This window comes from Chionomys nivalis, chromosome 9 (assembly GCF_950005125.1).
Source record: "Chionomys nivalis chromosome 9, mChiNiv1.1, whole genome shotgun sequence".
Classification (NCBI taxonomy): Eukaryota; Metazoa; Chordata; class Mammalia; order Rodentia; family Cricetidae; genus Chionomys; species Chionomys nivalis.
Window position 1 is genome coordinate 65,852,825 of NC_080094.1, and position 22,928 is coordinate 65,875,752.

Below are 22,928 nucleotides of genomic sequence, written 5' to 3' on the forward strand. Positions count from 1 at the left end.
TACAGATGGTTGTGAGCCACCATGTGGTTGCCGGGAATTGAACTCAGGACCTTTGGAAGAGCAGGCAGTGCTCTTAACCACTGAGCCATCTCTCCAGCCCCTGGAGCTCTGTCTTGATTTGTGATTTTTCCGGGAGAGCCTGAGCCATTGTGGTCAGTGCCACCCCTAAGCATGGTGGGTTAGCCATAGGATTAGACAGAGTCAGATTCAGGGTTAGAGTGTGTAAGAAAGATTGTCCAAGAAGGCAGACTGAGCAGTCAAGAGGAGCAAGTCAGTAAGCACCATACCTTCATGGATTCTGCTTCAGTTCCTGCTTCCAGTTCTCTGTACCATTTGAATGTGGGGTTCACTTTACCTTTGCAGTCTGTGTAGACACCAGTCCATGAGAACAAAAGGGCAGAAGCAATGACAGTGATCCTTGGAAGGTCTGTGAACACAAGGGAGATAGTCATCCTGAAGACTTTGGTGAGTCAGCTCAATTTATTCCAGAGTGTAGGAAATATGTAGGATTGGAAAGCCAGGGAACGAGCCCTAGTTTGCATTAAGTGGCACGCTTCTATTATAAGGCTCAGTATGTGGCAGCAGGGTCTTATAGCAAAGCCCCTAGTACAAGTCTTAGTTACCATATGTGCAGCAGGGGAAAGGCTTCTAGCAGGAAACGGTGCCAAGCTTCACGCTAGAGATAAATTAGGCATCCAGGCTTAGAGACAGCTTTCAAATAAGGTCAGTCCTCAGTGCCTCGAGACATTATCCAGATAAGGGCAGGTAGAGAGCAGGAAGTCTCACTGAGAAGGGGAGTCCCCCATGTTGTCGAATTTTGGAGAGAGCTGCCAGGCCATGATAGACGGCAACTTCTTAACAGCAATGCTTCCCACCATTTGAGGTCCTACCCTCAGCTACATAATGGAATCATGGAGCTAAAATAAATCCTTTTCTCTCCAAGTTGCTCTCCTCTCTTACTCGTGTGTGTGTGTGTGTGTGTGTGTGTGTATGTATGTATGTGTGTATGTCTATGTCTGTGTGTATGTCTGTGTGTACAAGTGTGTTTGTGTGTGTGTGTCTGTGTGTATGTGTATATCTATGTATGTATTTGTATGACTACCTGTATATGTGTATGCATATATCTATGTATGTGTATATGTCTATGTGTATGTGTGTGGTGTCTGTGTGCTTATATATGTTTTTGTCTGTGTTTGTGTATGTGTGTGTTTGTGGGTTTTTTTTTTGTATTTTTTTAAACTGCCATGCTGTACTTAAGTTGCAATGCTCATGCTTGCAAAAAATTCTTTGGAAAATACCCGATTCCTAAAGCATTGCCCATAGTTTATATCCATAAAAGTCACATCTGGAAGATACTACAAATTGTGATAACCAAGTGAACATGATGAGGGAGATAATAGGTGCCACTAAAAGGCCAACATTCCCAGGAGAGAAATTCTGCCTTCAACAGATGCCATTTAAAAATCATTTCTCTTCTGTAGCTTTATTTACACATTTTAATCAAAGTACTGATATATACGTACATGTATAGAGATATACAAATGTATATATATGAACATAAGAATGTGATGTTAAACTACAGCTATTGTTTATGCTACAATACATGAAGGAAGCAGCATTTTCCTGTTCACAAGCGACCACAGGCACCTGCTGAGACATTTTCTGAGTCTCTAACTTACAGACCCCCAGCTGCTAGGATCACTCAGCTGCAGAAGTAAGTTGACATAAATGGGGTATTAGTGACCTCACCACACTCTCTGTCTCCCGCCTGGGAGAAAGAGAGCCTGGTTATAGGCTTCTGCTGTGCAAGCACTTGTATCTTCAGGAAGGTCTGAGCAGAGACTCCCACAGTGACTAAGTGGGCTCTGGTTCCTTCTTTTGGATACTTTTATGGGGTTTGTCTCTGATGCAGGGACCTGAATTCTTCTCAGAGTCACTGCTATGCTGTTGTTTGTCTATCCATGGTGTTAATAACTCTTACAATTAACTTCTTCCTTCCTATCAATCCATTTCAATGCCCCTGTTGACTTTGTCCTCCATATGGGAGGACAAATATACATATTTGAATGCATGCAATGGGATTGTGAGCTACCACTGGATGACTGGATGAGGAGTGAGGTTTTTGAGAAGAAGATCTACCAAACAAGATGAATCTTCTGAGAGTTATTTCAGTTTCCAGAGGAAAAAAATCATTATGTAGGGGTTTTCTTAGAAATTATTCTTATAGACTCTTATAGACCATAGCAAAGAACCTGCATTTACTGTAATGTAAGTGTTGGTCACTATCATCCTCATAACATTTTCTGCAGACTAGGAATACAACTCTGTTTAATAGTGATCATTAGAACTATGCTCTACAGGGACAGTGAAAAATTATTTGTATCAGGAGTAATCTCCATGAGCTCAGATGTCACATACCTCAGTACTCAGTACATAGCCAACTATGCCAGAGGAATTTCTTTGTTCTTTGTGAAGAGACCATTGGCCTAGTAATAGTGATAATATTATTACTACTAATACTAATAAAACCAAAATAAGTAAAACAACTCCTCTACCCAACGCCTCCAAATGAGTCCAGTGGATCAGAAGTTATTGGTCACCATTGGGCTACTTACTTTTTATCCAGAAGTGACAAAATAATTCATGGAATTCTTTTAAATATGTGATTTTGGAGTAGTTAATCAATGTCCTGCTTACTTCTGAACAAGAAATCCAACCCTAAAGTTCAAGTATATTCTCTTCAGCTGAAATTATATGAACTAAGTTTTCTTCTATTCATTCATCCAACAAATGGCTTTCATAGAAATCACAGTCTGTTCATCACAGTAACTAAAATGTATTCTTAGAAGTTCTATAGTTTAATTAAAAACAAAATAAATTCATTATTGTCTAAAATTGATAATTCATAACCAGTTAGTTTATCCAGAAAAATGTGTTAAAGCACTTTCCTCATGGAGGAAAAAAAAAGGCTAAAAATAGTTCTTGAGAAGGGGCCAAGGATAATGGTTAGGAAGACTGAGTGAGTTCAAAGCCTGATGCCACTTACTAGCAGAGTGCCCTTGGGGAAATGACTTAATATCCCCGAGTCGTAGTTGACACCTCTACAGAATAAGAAGAATAATAACAGAACCTACTTCATGGGATTGCAGCGAGTACTTGGGTGAAGTTATTATTATTACTTTGAGGAGAAAATACTTGGAAAGACACTGCTTTCGATAATACGGCTTGAGAATGTCTAGAAGGGAAAACCAAATCAGCACATAGATAACAATGCTAGAGTTAAAAAAAAAAAAAAGTCTGCATTAAGGTGACCCTCCTGCTGTTGCTGGGGAAGCAGAAGGACGATGTGTTCAGGTTGATTGGAGGCTCAAGATGGGAAAATCCAGAAGGGATTGAGTCATAGATTTGATCTTCAAAGTATAGAACTTCAGAGTAGATGTGAGTTCAGAAGAGATTCAATAGAAGAAATTCAGTCTGGCTTCTTTATACGGCTTCTCACATTCCTCCTGAGGAAATCATGTTCCTGGAAGGCACACAATGTGCTGTTGGTTACAGAAGTTATTGCTTTGGTCAGTTGGTGCTTTGTGTTGGAGATGCCCCTGAAAACCAGATGATATTGCTTCGTGTTTGTTTTATGAGAGGGGCAGGGAAGCTGTGATGTTGACCTGTGTTTCTTCAGGGAGCTTCTGTTGGTGGAGTTTGATTCCCCATCAATTCCATACTTCCTCTTCCACCTATCACCATGCATCAGGAAAAAAGGCCCAGGCCAAACTCATACCTGCTTGCAGTAGGAAGCTGTTGGTATAATCAATATGGGCAGGGAAACCAAGAATATTTGCTACAGACCATACTTTTCATCTCTGAGATCCTTCTGTGGCCACATTAGGCTTTATTCCTTTACTTTTTGATTCTTTGGTGTGGTGAATGGCAAACGTTTCCTTAAAAAAATAAAGAGATACAGGGTATAGACTACAGTACACATTGCTGTAGAAGGCCCTGAAGCTGATACTAATACTTAACAGATCTTTTTCCTGGCAGTTCATTCAGACTCTCTCATCAGAAGGCTACCGTTCTACTTTTCTAGGTTGCTTGAATCTTGTAAGTCATCTCCTTCATCTCTGAATGGTCCATGTTTTATGTTTCTGTATATTGTGAGTTTGAAGATGCTGGAATTAATGATTTGTACCTCTCCAAAGTCTAGAGGTGTCAGGAAATGCAGTAGCTCCTTTAGTTCCATCAGACTCTTACTACTCCTGGAAAATTTTGGACCTTATTGAAGCTCAGATTAATTATTGCTGGCAGTATAGAAACTTCTCATTGTGCTGTCTAATAGACAGTCCTAGAAGGTCAAGCAATGGGCTAAACTTAGTGTTTACACATTTTAACCATATACACTCAGGAATATTTGATTTGATGAAAGGCAGGTGTGTAATAGAATTTAAAAAAAAAACTTTAAATTTATTTTTTCCCTTTTTATTGATTTTTATTGAGCTCTACATTTTTCTCTGCTCCCCTCCCTGCCTATCCCCTCCCCTTCAACCTTCTCCCAAGCACCCAATGCTCCCAATTTACTCAGGAGATCTTGTGTTTTTCTAATTCCCATGTAGATTAGATCTATGTATGTCTCTCCTACGGTCCTCATTGTTGTCTAGGTTCTCTGGAATTGTGATTTGTGGGCTGGTTTTCTTTGCTTTGTGTTTAAAAACTACCTATGAGTGAGTACATGTCAAAATTGTCTTTCTGGGTCTGGGTTACCTCACTCAAAATGATGTTTTCTAGCTCCATTCATTTGCTTGCACAATTCAAAATATCATTATTTTTTTTCTGCTGTGTAGTACTCCATTGTGTAAATGTATCACATTTTCCTTATCCATTCTTTGATCAAGGGGCATTTAGGTTGTTTCTGGGTTCTGACTATGACAAACAATGCTGCTATGAACATAGTTGAGTACATTCATTAAAGTAATTGCCCAATCACAAATGATAGACTTTTAAATCTTGTCTTTTAAAATAAATGCATAGTGACATCCTTATGTGGCTTTAATTTCCATTTCCTAATGACTAATGATGTTGACAGCCTTTTCCTGTGCTTCTTTGCTTCTCTTTATCTTGTTTGGCAAAGCATAAGGTCAGCTTTGTCCATCTCAAATCAGTAGTTTTGAGGGTTATTCAGTTTAGAAAAATAGTCTTGCTATGTAAGTTGTAATTTATCCTTCTTAACAGCCCAGATACCTCACCTTCAAAGCAGTCGTGGTCCGCTAGTAATCACCTGAGATTCCCATGGCTCATAGCCATTGGATGTCATTTTCGTCTTCCTTCTGGTTTAGTTTCTGCTTAGGTCATGCTTAGGTTTTCTTTTGTACCTATTGTTCACCTAGAGTCTATGTTGTCCAAAAGAATTTTATATAATGACTGTAAGTTCAATTTGACATTAGTGGACTATTCTAGTTAAGAAATAAGCTCGTTGCAGAGAGTATGAAGTCAATGACATAGCAAGAGTAACCCAGAAAGTAAGAGCAAGAGGAAAGGGAGCAGGAGGAACAATTCTTAGCAAGTCTGTGCTTATGTTTGTCCATTTTCCACCTTGACTTAAAAATAAAGTGCAGGAGTATAAACCTTTCTCATGAAACATAGAAACATACTTTATATCCCAAGAAGTTTGTGTAAAATATTTGAAAGATGTAAGGGTTCTTTAAGTGGACAAGATTAAAGGCACAGCTATACTAAAACCTGCTCTAATAATAAATCCTTCAGTAGATGACCATGCATGTGGCTCTTCTTCGGATGAGGAGAAGGAGGAGGGGCTGATCCTGAGGAAAACAGGACAGTTTTCCTTGAGTGTGTCTGCTAGATAGGTTGTCTGCTTCTCTGACAATGGTTCTTTGTCTCTTTTCTCTATGCCTGGAAAAGTGAGCAGCTATGTCTCAAAAGCAAATATTTTAAAGTTTTCAAACAGATTTCCCAAATACCCTTGGTCCTATTTTCAGCGTTCTGTTCTTTGGCGCCCCGAATCCTATGCAAGGGACAGCTCAGAGCTGCGAACCAACCTCTTTTGCAACTCTGTTCTTTCAGTAGGTTCTTGAGCCTTATTTTCAGCTGGCAACATTTCTTTTGCAGTGCTGGGAATGAGGTCTCTTTTCTCTTACTTCTGCTTTTCTCTTACCCTCTTCCCTTCCACGCTCTGCCCTGAACCGATACTTAGCTGATCTCTCATTTGTACTTTTACATTCTCTATTGTCATTTAAACATCAAAATCAACTTTATAATATTTATTCTAGGTGTTCTGTCCATCTCTTTAATATACTGAAGTTTATTGTATAAACCTCCAGCCTTCATTTTGTTCCAACCCTCAGGAGGTAAACATCTCAGTTATTGAACTACTAGATGTATGACGGACACTACTAAATTTCCTTTAGAGAAAACCCAATGTGAGAAAAAGATGCCACTGCCAGCAGTATATGTATTTTAGAAATAGCCCCAGGAGGGACTAGGCAGTAGGGAAGAGAGACAGAAAAGTTAATGTGTATGTTTGGAATCACACTGGGAATCCTAGCGCACTTGGTGGAAACTGTTTCCGAAAGGGAGTTTGTTGTGTTTTTATCAATTAAAATGTGTCACTGCTTTGGTGGCTTTGGTATCTCAGCACTTCAGCTTATTCTGTGAATGGGAGAAATTTGCTCCTGAGAGTAGAGAAACTCAAGACAAGAGTTAAGAGGTGCTGACAGATAATAGCCTTTATATAGAGAAATGCTGAAACCAAGAGGAGGCAAGAAGCCCAGGAACATAGGACAGACAGTCTGTCCTCTGCTTTTGGTCGTCCTTGCCTTGGGAGGCTTGTCAGACTCTTGGTTTGCATCCCTCAAAACATTTGTCTTTCTCCTCGGCACTAATTGCTCGTTCTGTGCTATGTGCATGGGACAGACTCTGTTCTCCAGGGCCCACTCCACTGCCCTGTTGAACTCTGTCTAGTTCCTCCCAGTCTTGGTTCACTGCCACTTCCTCTTGGATACATTCCCAGCTTTCCTTGGGCAGAATTATGTCATATTCTAAGCCCACTCAATATTTGGTACATATTTCTGGTGTGGACCTTATTATGCTGCTGTTGTTACACTGGCTTCTTGTTGGTCTGCCCTAAGGGGTATGGAGCAATTTGAGGAGAAAGATTTCTTTTATGTGGCCTTCATGTTTTCATAAATGCACTGTGGAGCCTCACATTGTATGGACAACTAAAAGCTTTAGAATGATTAAACAATTAATACTTGTGTATGACACTTGCATCTTTTCAAAGGTGCTATAGCTTATTATCAGAAATATTAAAAATATAGTGAATTTAACACTCATTCTTCAAAAAAGTGTTGTTTTTCTTAAAAAAAAGAGAGAGAGAGAAGACGGTGAAGGTGGAGGATGATAATGTCATGAAGGAATGTTATTGTTCTGGTTTGATTATGGAGGGATCCATGTGGTTACTTTGCTTTAGGACCATACCTAAGGAGTTTGCAATAGCTAATTGCAAGTCTAAGTAGAAACAACCTGGTTGAATAGAACTGGATTCAGGCAACAGTTATTTGCTTTTCAGATCCATTTTGATACTTCATTGTTAGGTACCCTATTTCTAACTTTTCATGATATGGTTGACTTAGTAATTACTGTCTATATTATCAGCATATACATTTTTTCCAAGTGAGTTCTGCAGAGCCTCAGAATAACTGACAAGTGTTTTGTCACACTTGTGTTTACCCAAACTAATAATCATATCAGATATGTTGCTTATTGCTCAAAGGGCTCAAAGGTACACACGTATGAGTGTGGGTGTTAGAGGTTGACATCAAGTGTCTTCTATTGATCTCTTTATGTTTGAGACAGGATCTTTTCTCTGAACCTGAAGCTTGCTGGTATATCTGGAGAAGCCTGGTAATCCAGCTGATCTTCTTATTTTTTCTTCTCCGATGCTGAGGTTGAGGACACAAGCCACCTTGATTGGCGTTTACATGGGTAGTGAAGATCAACACCCTGACCCTCATGCTTCATCAGGAAGTACTTTGCCTACAGCCCTAGCTCTACTGTGTTGAGTTTCATATGGGCTCAGTTTCATGTAAGACCTAAAAGGTATAGTTTATAATAAAACCATGGGTTTCTATTTATCAGCTCCTTGATCTGAATGGGGATGGGCATGAGTGTTGGGGGATCCTTTAGGGCAGGCTTGCAGGTAACCTGCCAACATACATTAAGACGAACATTTCACTTGGCACAGTGGTTGAGGTCCAGAAAGTGACTCTCAGTTTTGCTATTTCAGAAACTTTCTTGTGGAGTGGGAGAATTATCTGTATTCTGTCAATCATGTTTTAAATAAATATTGATTGGCCAGGCAGGAAATATAGGCAGGAAAACCAGATAGGAAGTAAAAATGATGTAATGAGAACAGGAGAATTCTGGGAAGTAGGAAGTTGATACTTCCCACTCCTGCCCAGACCACCGAAGCAGCAGGATGTGATTTGCTCCACTGAAAAAAGGTACTGAGCCACAAAGGTACTGAGCCACATGGCTAACATAGATCAGAAAAATGGGTTAATCAAGATGTGAGAGTTAGCCAGTGAGAAGCTAGAGCTTATGGGTCAATCAGCTTATAATTTATGGAGACCTATGTGTGATTTTCTTTGGGGCTAAACAGCTGGGGGTACCAGGCGAGACAAAAAACCCCAACAAACAAGCAGGCCTGGCCCCTTCATGTTACATTCTTGCCAGGTCACAAAACAGGATCTGTCACAAAAGAGGATCTCTGAGAATATGAGTTCAAGGAGATTGACAGGAATGCAAACTATATATATTTAATTCTTCATATTGACTCACATATCTCTCATGCATTAGACTGGACACGTCATAATCTCCCTTTGTCAAGTTCTGGAAAGGCAGATTTTAATCAGGAAAAAGATGCTGAGTGTGGATTCAGAAACCAGGCAGCTTGCTGAGTGATTTGAATTCTTTATGGCCCTCTTGCTATCAACTCAAATCCACTGTCCAAAAAGGAGCTATGATGACATTTGAAAATGCAAATCTGAGCATGGCATCTCTTGGATTAAAGCATTCACTGGATTTTAATTGCTTTTGAATTATACAGGAAGAAAAAGAACTTGTCTCATAAGGACCAACAGTAATTTTCCTTCCTCTGTGCAGCGCTACCTCCAGCTTGCTTTACCACCATCCCCAGTCTTCCTACCTGCTTGTTTCTTCCTCATCTCTCTTCTCTTTATACAAGTTAACTGTTCCTGTAAAGATGACCACTACATTCTTCATATAATCTGCATTTCATGATTTTAATAAACATCTATCAATGTGTTCTAGAGGTTTATCAGAACAACACAAAAAACAAAATCTATTGTCTCATGGTGCTTAACGCTAGCCTTCCATGAAAGGAGATGTAGAATAAAAAATAACAAACACAAGAAAGTATGACTGCTATATAAGTGTATATGTGGATATTGGAAAGTAGTCATTGGCAAAGGAGAAAATATTAGTGGTACAAGGGAAGTGAGGTAGGTGAAAGCTGGTCCTTTACACCCAGGATTGTTAAGGGAGGTGATGCTGATAGGAAAGCCTGTGCAGGGAACTAGAGAAGGTAAGAGTAGCCTAAAAGATGGGAGAAACGCTTCCTGATAGGAGGAATAACAAATATAAAGCCCCAAGATAGGAATGCAATCTGTCTATTGTGTTCAGAGTAACAACACATTTATTATGGTAATTACATATTTATGTGTACCGCTATTCTTTTAATGCCTGTGTCTTCTAGCAGATTCCTATACTTCCTGAGAGTAGAGGTTTATGGTTTTTAGCGTTGTAATGCTAAACTAGATAACAAAGGTCTAATGCAAAATATATGGCAGATACACACTTGTGAAAGGGATAAAAAGAGAAGAAAAGCGATGGAAGAAGGAGGCATGGGAAAAGGGAAAGAGGGAGTCAGAGACACAAAGATAAGAAAGAAAAAGGAAGAGGTCTCTAAAAGACAACTGAGCAATCAATCTTTGATTTAGTCAAAGATGATACCACCATTATTAAACCGCAATCTCTCCTTTCCCACTATGCCTGTGTTGTTGAGCAACTCCTCTATTACTGGACACATTTTTCCAACTTTAAATGTGTAGCTAAAAGTGTTACCTGGGCTAGTATCAAACTTTAAAGACATGGATGAGCTCTTCAGACTTCTTTAATAATTAGATAATTCTTTGATAATTGCATACAATACATTTTTATTATATACATTTCAACCTCCCAATTAATCCTCCCATATCTCCTGCCACCATTCTATCTGCACAATTTCATTTCTTCATTCTTTGTAAAAATAACCTACTAACCTCAATTTGTATTTTCTATACACTTTTGGGTGTGGAGCCACTCATTCATTCTAGCATGGCAGAACTATTAGGACCCACTCTTTTAAAAGAAAACTGATTTTTCTTTCCTGAGAAGTCATCAACTTTTCTGTAGTTCCCCAGGTAGGGATAGAGCTAAAGAAACCCTTTCTACTCCATGCTAGAATGTTCACTGACTTGGTTTGGCCTTGTGCAGGTCTTGTGTGAAACTATAGCTGTTGTGAGCCTTAAAGCTGACTTTCAATACTTAGATTCTGATTTACTGTCTGTTGAGCTTATAATTTATTTCTCAGGAGGCCTTGGCTTTTCCTTGTCCCAAACTCTTAGGAAGCCCTTCTTTACACTCCTGTCCTTTTTTCATATTCATTCCTGCTCATTCACTTTGATCCACACAGCCACCATTCATGTCAACGTGGCAGACTAAGAGAATGAAAAAAACAAAAGAAAAAAAAAAAAAGGAACTCTTCTGGCACAGATCAAATTCCTCAAATACTTGGCAAGGATTTATTTCCTGTGACTTTTGATGTTCTCATATCTGTCAATTGGAAGAGACATTAAGTTGATTTGAAACATGTATTCACACGGGGATTGGGTTTTTGTCCAGCATGATGGGCCAAACCACAAATCTGGTCTAGGTTTCAGGATGAGTGAAATCACCTTATGTTCATAGTGTAATGTGGCCTTTGCTTGAATTGACTCTGAACCAGCAAGGTAGTCATACAGTAGTTATATCCAAACATCAAGGTTATTGATGCCCTGAAGGAGATTTATATTTGCTGAAAAATGTATGTGAGACCCCCCTTCAGATCTTTCCACATTATTAGATTATATGGATACCATTTTCTGGTCAAGTCTATGCATTTATCTAACCAAAGAATTTAGAAGAATATTATGGCCCATCTAGTAAATAATATGGGTATTTGTAGTGTTTGGAACTTAAGGACAACTTAGGTGACTAACTTCAAAAACAGAGAGATACTTAGAGAACATGTCTTCAAATTTATAGGGCAGGGATCACCAAACATTTTCTGTGAAAGTCCAGATGGTAAATATTTTAGGCTCTGTGGACCATATGGTATCTGTGGCAACTAATTAACTCTGACACAGTAGCATAACAGCGACCATGGACAGTGTCTAAATGAGTGGAGATATCTGTGTTTCAGTAAAACTTTATTTATAAGCACAGGTGGTGGGCTGATTATAAATTTATGCTTATGCATATTTTATAATGCATTGTTTTGTTATAAGGTTTCTATAATGTCACACATTTAGTGAGAACTCTGTAACTAGAGATAATGTTAGTTTGACAAAGTGAGAGATGTTCTAGAATTTTCTCCCTCAGAGTATGGTCCATGCCATAAAAGAATCCATACCATTGGAGGATAATTAAATAAGTACTATTTCAAGACCAGTACCACCCCTATACTCTGAATCAAAATTTGTGTGTTAATATAGTGCTCTTATGACTCATATGTCTACTAAAATTTGAGTTCCTCTGTTCTAGTACTGAGACATGAATGTGATATCACAAGCCACTTCCTATTACAAAACCCGGGCCAGAGCATATTATTTCCGAGAATCCTCTGAAGCAGTTATAGCAATGTTTCAATTTTTTTTAAAAAATGACTCTTATGATGAATTTTTGTCACACAAAGAAGTGTCCATTTATATCTGCTTTGCAATTATTGGATTTCTCACTGCTCCATGAAGAGGCTGCCACTTTGCACTCTGGCCTTCTTAGTTTTCAGCCTAAACTGACTGTGTATTAATTAATCCCTTTAATGGGTAAAATCTCATAAAGCCATTGGGGTTTTACTTGATCCTCTTTTTCTTTGACATGATTGTTTCATTTTCTAAGGTCTCGGTTTCTGTCCAACACAGTCCATGCTGAATGTTATAAACTACAATCGCTCACAGGGTGGATGTCTAGATTTTGACTGCTTTTGAATTACCAGTGACTGTTCATTTGGCAAATATATGTATATCTGCTCACTTGTGTATAGTCCCTGTAATATAAAGGAAAGTAAATATATGCATATTTGCCAAAAAAGAATAGACTCCATTTTGTCTATGAAATAACACACACTTCCGTATAACGTAAATGTTTCGTGCTTCAATCCTATTTAGATGAGACAGGCAACTAAGCATAGAAGGTCATGTCTGTAATCCTAGTACATGGAATGTGGAAGAAGCAGTATTGTTAGGTCAAAGCCAGCATGGTTTTCATAGGAGATTCTTGCCAAAATAAAACTGAAACAAAACAAAACAAAAAAGCAGAAATGAAATAGATAAGTCCTAGTCAACAGTGTACTTAACATTAACCCAGGGTATTGGGGGTAGCTTGCCCATTTCAAACTGGTTGTGAATGGAAGAAGATATGGATAGATAACATTTGACAGAAGGTCATGGGGAAGGTCATATTTCCCAGCACCTGATCCAGTCTATTAGATGTCATTTGGATGAGGCTAAAGTGATAGCCTACCACTGATACACTGGTGTTTTAGGGTCAGGAGAAGCTGATTCCTGTTGAAAGTTTCCCAAGAATGAATAAGCCATTCCTGACTTATACATTAATTGTATGATTCTTGATATCTAACTTACAAATAGAACTGAGTTTCCTGCTATGACTGTCTAGAAGCCTTGTAAAGAGGAGCACAATATAGATCCTGACTTCTCAAAACAGTTGGGTGGGTGTTATGATTTGGTTTTTAGCAGGAGGTGGGTCAAAACAGGGCTTCTCTGTGTGGCCCTGGCTATCTCAGAACTTACTATGTAGGCCAGACTGGCCTCAAACTCACAGAAATCCTCCTGTCTCTGCCTCCCAAGGGCTGGGAACAAAGTTTTGTGTTCTACAGCTGTGATAAACATAAAACAACTTGGGGCGGACAGGGGTTATTTTGTCTTACAACTTGCAATCCATTATGAAGGAAGTCAGCACAGAAACTCAGGCAGGAACCTGGAGGCAGGAACTGAAGTAGAGGCTATGGAGGAATTCTGCTTCCTGACTTGTTCTATTTGCTTTCTTACATATTCCAGCATCACCTGCCAGTGTTGGTGCTACCCACAATGATCTGTGCCCTCCTACATTAGTCATAAATAAAGAAAATGCTTCCACGAACTTGACGAAAAGACAGTGTGATGGAGGCATTTTCTCCACTGAGGATTCTTCTTCCCAGATGAACCTAACTTGTGTCAAGTTAAGAAGTATTAGTCAGCACAGGTAATAATCCAGGGCATACTTTCATGCTTAAATAACACAATGCATGGCAACTCAGCCAGCTTGTGGTCAGTACTCAGTACCAATGGGTTATACTTAGTGCTTTTGGTTACAGAGAGGGAGAATACTGTATTCCAGTGTGTCTGGCAAGATTTAGTGGAAGTGGTGGTTCTAACATAGTGCTTGGGAAAGGATCCTTTTCATCTTGACTTGTGTTTCTCAGAGCTTGGGATGCCTTCAGCTTTCGGAAGGGCATATTTAACATCTCTCCTGCTACCTTTCTCCTTGCACTCTGTGACAAGGGACAGTCTGAGGTACTCTTCCTGAAAGTTGTATTGCATCACTGTATAAACTTTGTTGGTTAGTTTCCCCCTCTCCATCATCCAAGAAATATAGCTACTTGGTGCTCTAGCTGGACCAATAATGCAGTACAACACCATCATTTCCTCAGAAAAATGCAGTCCACTCACTTATGCCAAGTTGTCTCTCCTCTGGGTTCCCAGGAGGCCATGAAATTGACTGCACAGCAGGCTGGGTCTACCTGAAAATGAAAGTAAATTCCTGCTCCAAGAAAAGAGCAAGGGGCAGCATATGCTGGTGATCATCTGTTCATGCTTATTTTTTCCCTCTTTGCTTCAATGAGGCCTGCTCTCAGCTCTGCAGGAGAGGGGAGTGCAAGTTTGTTCGCATCTTTAGGAGAAAATATTTATCATCTTCCAGGTAGAATCATTTTTCAAGTTACCATGAAGTTATCAAGCAGTCAACAGATACTTAGTAGGCATTGATCATATGCCAAGCGCTGTGCCAGATTGCCAAATACTAGGGAAAACACACTGAATATGATGCAGCCTTTCTCCTTTTAGGATTTCCTGTGTATGTAGTAAAGAGGCAAATTAAGCTAAGCAATTAGAATTCAGTGATAAGTGCTATGCGAGATATGTGCACAGGATGAGTGTGCCCCACCCAGGGCTACGCATCCCTGCACTCAGGTGAGGTATAGCAGGAACGGCTTCCAGACATATTTCTTTAACAAAAGTAGAACTATAAGAACAAGTAGAAAAACTAGGTGGCATTAGACAGAGAAAGAGGAAGCAGGAGACAAATTGTTCCAAGACAAGTGGATTAATGATGTCACAGTGTATCTAAGGATTGATTTGTTGTTGGTAGTGTTGTTTAACGTAGCCAGGAAAAGGAGTACAGGTAATAGGTATAGTTACCAATAAAGACCGAAGAGTAAATAAAGACTTTGTGGTGTGAATATCAGATCTTCTCCTCACTAAGAGAACTTGAAGGCAGTTAGGAATGCAGCCGTATAGCAGACACTTGGGATATAGTGTAGAAAGCAGAGTTACAAAAAATGAGGTCTGACTCTAATGGTTGAGCCAATTTCAGCTCTAACTGTATTCACATCATAAGTATTCCCAGGAACATGTTTCTATTGTTATCTCTAATTTAGCTCTATTGTTAGGGTTAGCATGATGCCCTTAACAGTATCGCAGAACCATGTCTCATGATTTAAAGATTTGATTCCTTTAGTGCTCCTAATTATAGTCTCTTAATACAGCATTACTGAAACTGTCTGGTAGATTATTATATGTTCCTGGAGCTAATCACTGTGATCTGAAAAAATGAACACATTTGATTTGATCTACTCCAAGTCTGATGTCCCTTTACTGAGACTGTATTATCCCGAAGCGCTTGGGTTGAGAGATGATACAAAGTCTGTGGCTTGGCTATCACAATACTAGTTCAAAGCTTGGGTAATAAAGAGTAGATGCTCACTGTGTAGGTTGTCATATTTTCTTTTTGAGAAACTGCATAAGTAACGATATAATTCACCGAGATTATAATGATTTGGTGTATGCTGATGTCTGTTCTTTGTAGGGGGTTATCTCAGTCCATTTTGTGTTGGTATAACAGAACACCTTGACTTACAGCCAACAGATATCTATTGGCTCACATGTTTGGAAGCATGAAAGGTCAAGGTCAAAGAGGTGGCATCTGGGACAAACTTTATTTCTTAAAAACAAGTCTTTTAAAAATTATCATGCATTTAAACTTTTTTCATATAATATATTTTGCTCTTATTTTCTCCTCTAACAATTCCTCCCAGATGTCCCCGATGTCTTACTTTTCCACTGAAGAAAACTTAGAAAGCATAACAAAATTCCAACTAAAACAAGAAAATATATAAGCCACAAAGATATAACAAACAGAAAGCTCATAAAAACTTGGAGTCTGTTTTATGTTGGTCAACTACTCCTGGGCAGGAGGTTTGCCCTGGATGATGGTTAATATACCCAGTGACACTTCACTGTAGAAAATTAATTTTCTTTCTCCCAGCATGTATAAGTTGCAAACAACTTCTTGGTTAGAAGTGGGACTTTGTGTGCACTTTTCCTTGGTACAGACTTTCTTGATACCTAATCTCATTGCTGAAGGAAAAGACAGGAATTGAGAAGGTGGGAGGAAGAGAACAAGGAAGAGGGCAAGCGAAGAGGGGGATAAAGAGGGGAAGTATTGAAGGGAGGGAAGAAGTGACAGATGTTAAGTTTACAGCTTTAAGCATTTTTAAGATTGACACTAGTCAATTCACAAATATTCATGATTACAAACTGTTCATTAAACCCTTTCGTTACACTGTTGCATGGAGATTAAGTTTCCAATGTTCACTTTTAGGATGCCACGTTTGCACTGTAGCATATACATTGATAAGGTTTAAAACACACTGACTTATTGATTAAACTTTGAGTATAAGAGCTTGATGTTCATTGTGAGGATAGCAGAGTTTATCTACACCATGTGTGTGTGCTTTAAACAAACATATCTGTGAGCTGTTTGTGTAGGTGGAAAGATTTCTTTGTATTAGGCAGGCCCTGTCCTGCCATTGTCTCAAACGAGGTGCACTGGGTCTTGAAAGCATAAAGTGGAGTGAGCCTTGATCATCTCAGACTTCAAGGTGTATTAAAAAGGGGGAGAACAAAAACAGAAGCTACACTCCATTAAATTAGGTACTATTAGAGAAGGACACAAAAGGAATGGGATCAATTCAAAACAAGGAATGAATACAGACTTTGTTGAAGAAATCCTAAAGATGAGAGAGTTTCAGAATAGTTTCATTTTAAGTAGGAAAGGAAGTGGGTTCCCGATAGAGCATGTTCGTGCTTGTAGCGTTTTAAGTAGCTATGTAATATAAGAATATAAAATGTGACAGTATTGGCATGATATTTTGTTGACTTATAGTTATTCTAAATAGCTGAATGGCCATCTATTCTGTGATATTATGTGAGAAAGAACTCTTCATTGCTCTTTAGTTGGGAGCAATGAATAAATGACTAGGATTAATTTCAGAGTTCCTAGAGAGAAAAGTAATGATAATTGTATGAGGTGTTTTTTCGATATTACCCAACTGCATAGGATCCAAATAAGTGGGACTTGAAGAAGTGGAATCCTATATTTCTATAATTTATTTCTGATATGATCACACCTCTGTTAGACAAATAAAAAAAACATCATCAATTTTTGTTTATCCAGTAGCACAAATATATTAGTTGTTGCTATAATAAGGTCTGTAATTGTCTACAAAGATCTACCAGATATAAACTTACCGCAAATCCTAACAACTTCTCCCTACTCCTTCTTTCCTCTTAACTCGGGGTCTTGCTATTTAGCCCAAATCTGGCATACAGTTTAAGATTCTCATGTTTACAGCTCCTACTTACTAAAATTCCAGGCATATGTTACTGTCTCTAGATCTCAAAATTTTAGTTAAGAGAACCCCCATTCATCCCTCAAATAATAAATTTCAGTACAGTGTGCTGTGCTGTGGATTTGAATTTGACTCTGTTGTAAGGAAGTTTTGCTGAGATGTTGGCACATTGTATAACAACTATTTTCCCTCATTTGTCAATCCTGTTAGCAATTATGCTCTTCCCTAGGGGTTGGTAATAGAGTCTTACGCATTTTTGTAACTGGCGTGTCTAATGCAATGTATGTGTATATTTATATGCTGCTCTTAAAGAAATAAGCCTCTTAAAAGAACATTCTATATAATTTTCCATGTTCTATATCTGGAAGCTTTTTGTAGTAGTTCAGAAAAAGTCTACTTAGCTAGATAGCTTGTTTAATACAGGGTTTCTGAAGAAGAGAAAATGATAAAATCTTATATTACAGACTAGATTGCATATGAACAATGTGCATTTATTCTGCATACTTTGGATGTTAGTAAGCTAGAAGATCAAGGTCTCCAGGTTCCATATAAAAGCAAATCCCTGGTTTTATTTTTGTTGATATGCCTTTTGAGATAGGGTGTCATGTAGCCCAGGCTGCTCTTTGTGTAGATATGAATAGTCTTGACTTCTGAATATTTCTGCCTTTACTGTTCCAGTGATAATAGATATGGAACACAATACAGGGTTATTTCCAAGTTCATGGCTTATGGAGTTGTTTCTCCCCTTCTCCTTGCATAGTGTGTGTGTGTGTGTGTGTGTGTGTGTGTTGCTGGCTTATTTCCAAGAGTAGTATACTTAAAGGATATGATAATTCTATTTTTTGGGAGGAGTCTTCATACTGTTTTTTATAGTGACTGGACTAACTGACATTCCTTATAGCAGTGTTGAAATGCTCCTATTTAAGCTTCTATAAAGTCGTTGGTCCCATTTAGAAAAGTCTGCTCACCTTATGGCACAATCTATTCCCAAAGGACCTACCCTCTAACAGTATCTCCCAAGTTTAATATTTTAGTAAGGAAATTTGAAGTGGAGACAAACATTCAGAACAAATAAGAAGCTGAATCTAAACTAGTTTTTCCTTTCCATGTTGCACTATCTCTGACTTGTATGACCACTAGTACTCTTAGTTTATGTTGTCCTTTTTAAGGGTGGCATCATATTTAATATTGTTTGTCAGAGTCTCAGCATCTAGAAACACTACATGTTAAGTCTCTGGGCATGTCAAAGGGTTGGCATCAATATTAGTCTAATTGAGATGTGAAGAACCATGCTCCACGTGGCTGTCACCACTCCTATGCTGGGTCCTAAATGAAATCAAAAGGAGAAAACTACTTGAGAAATACATTCATCCCTTTCTGCCTCTTGACTTAACTGTGGAAGTCATGTGACTAGCGTCTTTTTTCTTTGGTGTCTATAATGGACTGTGCATTCCTTGTGTTTTAGTTTGCTTTCTGTTGCCAAGATAAGAAGCAAATTGGGTAGAATTTGATCATGGACAAGAAGCAAATTGGGTAGGAGGAAGTTTATGTGGTTGACATGACACCAGGAAGGCATTTGCTCAATTGAGGTTCTCTCTTCCAAGATGACTCCAGCTGACAAAAAACTAACCAGCATACTTTGAACTGTAGGCAAAAATTATGCCCTCTTTCCTTAAAATGTTTCTTATCAGACATTACATAACCAATAAGAAAATTAATTGAGTAATATCAAAAGTTGGTATAGAGAGTAGGGACATTGCTTAAGCCTTAAGAACTGGCAGAGTTTATTGATGTGAGCTACAAGAGGCCTAGAGTGCACCAGTCAGAATGGAAAGTTCTGTTTTGGTAGGACCTTGGAAGACAAGAATGTGGAGAGGAATGTGAAGTTAGAGACCTTGAAGGTGAGGTTTAATAGGAGAATATGGACTCTTAGGAACTCGGCTAGAGTTCACTCAGGTTATTTTCTGACCACGTTCCTATAACTCAATTGAGGTTCAATTTAAAAGTAATAGGCTACTGTTTTCATCTTATGAATTGTCAGACTTGACACAGTTATTGCTCACCTCTTTTATCAAGGCCCACAGTGAAAATGTGCAACATGGTAGAATCATATAGAAAAATAGCCATCTGTCCACGCTCATTTAAGTTTAAAATATTAATATATGATGGAAAGGAGGCACCACACTGGAATAGCAGGAAAGATCCCCGAGGAAATGCATCACTTTCATGAATCTTTGCTTGCATATAGTAATGATGCAGAATGGGGGACTTGTGGAATCCTTCACCATGGTCTCAGAAAGCTGCTGTGGTCAGGTGATGAATGACAGGGTTGGAGTCCTTGCACAAAGGATCTGAGAGGCCACCATGTGAATAAAAATGAATAATCACTCCCATGGAGAATTCAAATTGACCTTATAGACTGTTGGAATAATTATTATTATGAGCATACAAATTAAATTATTTAAAATATTCTTTTTTGTTTTCATACTTGGGTTGTATTATCAATCACAGCTCTTAATCACAGCTATTACACATCTTAAGAAGTCTGTTGTTAAAATTCGGGGGAAAATTCACTTTAAACAGTTTTCACTAGATTTGTCTTGGGTTTAATTTAATTTATCCTTATATACTGATGGAAATGGTAAACTATTTTCCTCATAAACTCAGGATTAAGCAACTATCTTTCTTTATTCCTGTCTGAATTCTATACACCTCATTTTGGTCTTAGACCCAGCTATTTGGAGGTGTAGAGGAGGCAGGATGGCAAGGATGTATTTTCTTTCAGTTTCTTTCATAGAGAAGAACCACTTGATGAAATACATTATGTATTTCAAAAATTGATGCGCCTTTGCAAGAGTGTAAGTTATATCTTACATGACACTGCTAACTGGGCAATGAAAATATTCCTCCATGAATGTTCTAGTGGTTTAATACCTGAAACAGCATGTACTCTTTAAATGTATGAGCAAATGCTCAGAGGTAAGGACTAAAGGTGTAACCTCTACCATCATTCAAGAATGAGAGAATACTTAGTTGTTTGTATGGATGAAAGGTTTTCTAATGGCAAAGAGCACTCATTTATTCAGGCAGCATTTGTGGAGTACTTAATATAGTCTAGAGTTCATCAAAGCTTTGGATATATACTAGCCATAAAGACAGAATTACCATCTTCATGTATTTATCAGACACTTCCCCAAATGATCTATAATTTGTCCTTAGTTGATTGTTTTAAAAATGAATATTGAAAACCTCCCTGGGGAAGGAGGTTTGATGAAGGAAACAAGAAAAATAGGATTATAATGCTATTAGCGTGCTGAATATGGTCTATTTGAAATCATTTCAGCTAGGTCACTGCAGGAAGAACTCTTCTATTTGTGAAGGACCTTAATCCGCCCAGATAATTTCCTCTAATGTGCCACTCCAAACTCACTCCTAGCATTTTGTTTTCTGCCTGACTTCTTAAGCCTCATCAGAGGCTCCTGAGCGATCGTTTTGAGCATAAGCAAGGTGATCATTATCATCATTACGCTGTTACCCTTGAAGAAAGCATGTAAAGAGGCCGGGGAAAGATGCATAATTTAAGGAAACACAGAAACTCAACACTGCATAATAGCCTCTTTATTCTCCAAACTGCCACTAGATTTAATTGAGACTACAACTGGACACACACACACACACACACACACACACACACTTATATTTGCACACATGTATACTTTCAGATTGTTTTGACACGTTCCATCAGAGCGTAAACCACATATTATAGGAACACATCTGTTAGTTCACCAACGTAGACAATCCAACACTTAAATGTTATATGGAAAAGACGGCACATAATAGTTTTAAGTTGGGTATTCTTAGCTTTTTATTATGTCTGTCAGTTTCCTCTCACTGCAGTTTTAGCATTCTTGGGATCGCCCATCACAATCCCCATCCCCAGTCTCGATTATCCTTAAACTGTTAATCATTAGATCGTTTTGTTTCACCACATATGCCTGTGCCTGTCTCAGAGGCTTAGGGCAGTATCCTCCTCCTGTGTCTTCATCCTTCTGGTCAGTTGTTCCTCGGACTTCCTTTTCTCCTCATTATTTATCACACTCAGATAGAGACCCCAATTCTCAGTGTCCCCACAGAGCTTCCTTGTCAAAGGCATAGTGGTGTAATCATTAGCCTTCAGGCCGTCTTTTGTCTGCATTCAATAGTTAGCTCCTGAAGGCTGGATTTCAGATCACTTTTGAGTTGGGGAAATTGTCCTGAACTAAACAGCTGCTATGAAGGGGAAGGCACCTTGAAAGCCAGACCTGGGTTAAAGTTATTTACTAACCATTCAGGCTTGTGAAAGTTGTTTAACCTCTGAGCCTTGATTTCTTCATCTGTGAGATGAGATGAAGGATGTAAAGATGTGTAAATATTTCTGCACAGTGTTTAGCTAATGGTCTATGCTGCCAAATGCTTATCCCTACATTCTCCCTAGGCTCTCTATCCACCTCTAATTTTAGATTCCTCTATTTCAACATTACATGATTTGGGGCCTGGTAATTAATTCCCATCTCTGGCATCTAAGTTGTGAATTAAGTGATGTTTAACACCAGCACTGGTCTCTACTTATTATAGGTCAGACATCCTTTCTAACGGTTGTGACAACCACAGTTATTTCTATTTAAACATTCCCTGAGGGATAAAGTAATCTTGAATAGGAACCACTATTCAAGCTATTCAAATTTCAACTTCTCTAATTCATTCTTCAAATTTAGCCTACTTCTGAATTCTCAATCAATCCTGACCAAAACAGAGAGTTTAACTTTTTTAATAGCAGTATCTTATCCATTCCTGGTCTATTCCATTATTGATAGTTGTTGTCAGGTCCCCCCAAATTTGCATAGTATCCTGATATATTTGCAAGGGTCTCCCCTCCCATTTCAACCCCGCTCTATACCTTGTCTATTTGTTTGCATTTATTTTGGGTGTTGGAAATTTGTACAAGGACTTTAAGTATGCTAGGCACATAGTGTACCACTTGGTAACATACCCAGAGAGTTACATATTACAATTTAATAATTTTTCAATATTTGATAAACAAATGGGTTAATATATCTATTTATCTATCTATCATCTATGTATCATCCATCTAAACTTCAATGACAATGTCTGTGTGTAAGAAATGGGTGACTATAGGGTCTGGTTTTGGTTAAGAATGTATTCTACTTTTGAGGACTTAGGTTAGATTTCTGACACCCACATGCCAGTTAACAACCACCCAAAACTCCAGCTTCAGGGGATCTAATGCCCACTTCTGCTCTCCATGGGAACCAGGCCCACACATAGTGCGTAGGTATATTTATATATGAACACCATCACTGGAAGACGCAATGTAAGCTTCCAAGATAGGGAAGCAACCAATAATGCCCAGTTTTGATATCTATAAATGGTAGCACCAACCAATATGGCACAATAGTGCTTAGGATTCAGTAGTTGATGCAGATGGCAGTAACCAGCAATTCCCTAATTGGACTTAAGAGTCACTCAACGAGAGGGATGGAGACCAGAAAATGAAAACGAACCAAAATGCAGAGTTGCGGAGTACAGTCTCAATAGAAACATTTCCAAAATAATTCCCGCACCTAAGGTTTAGGCA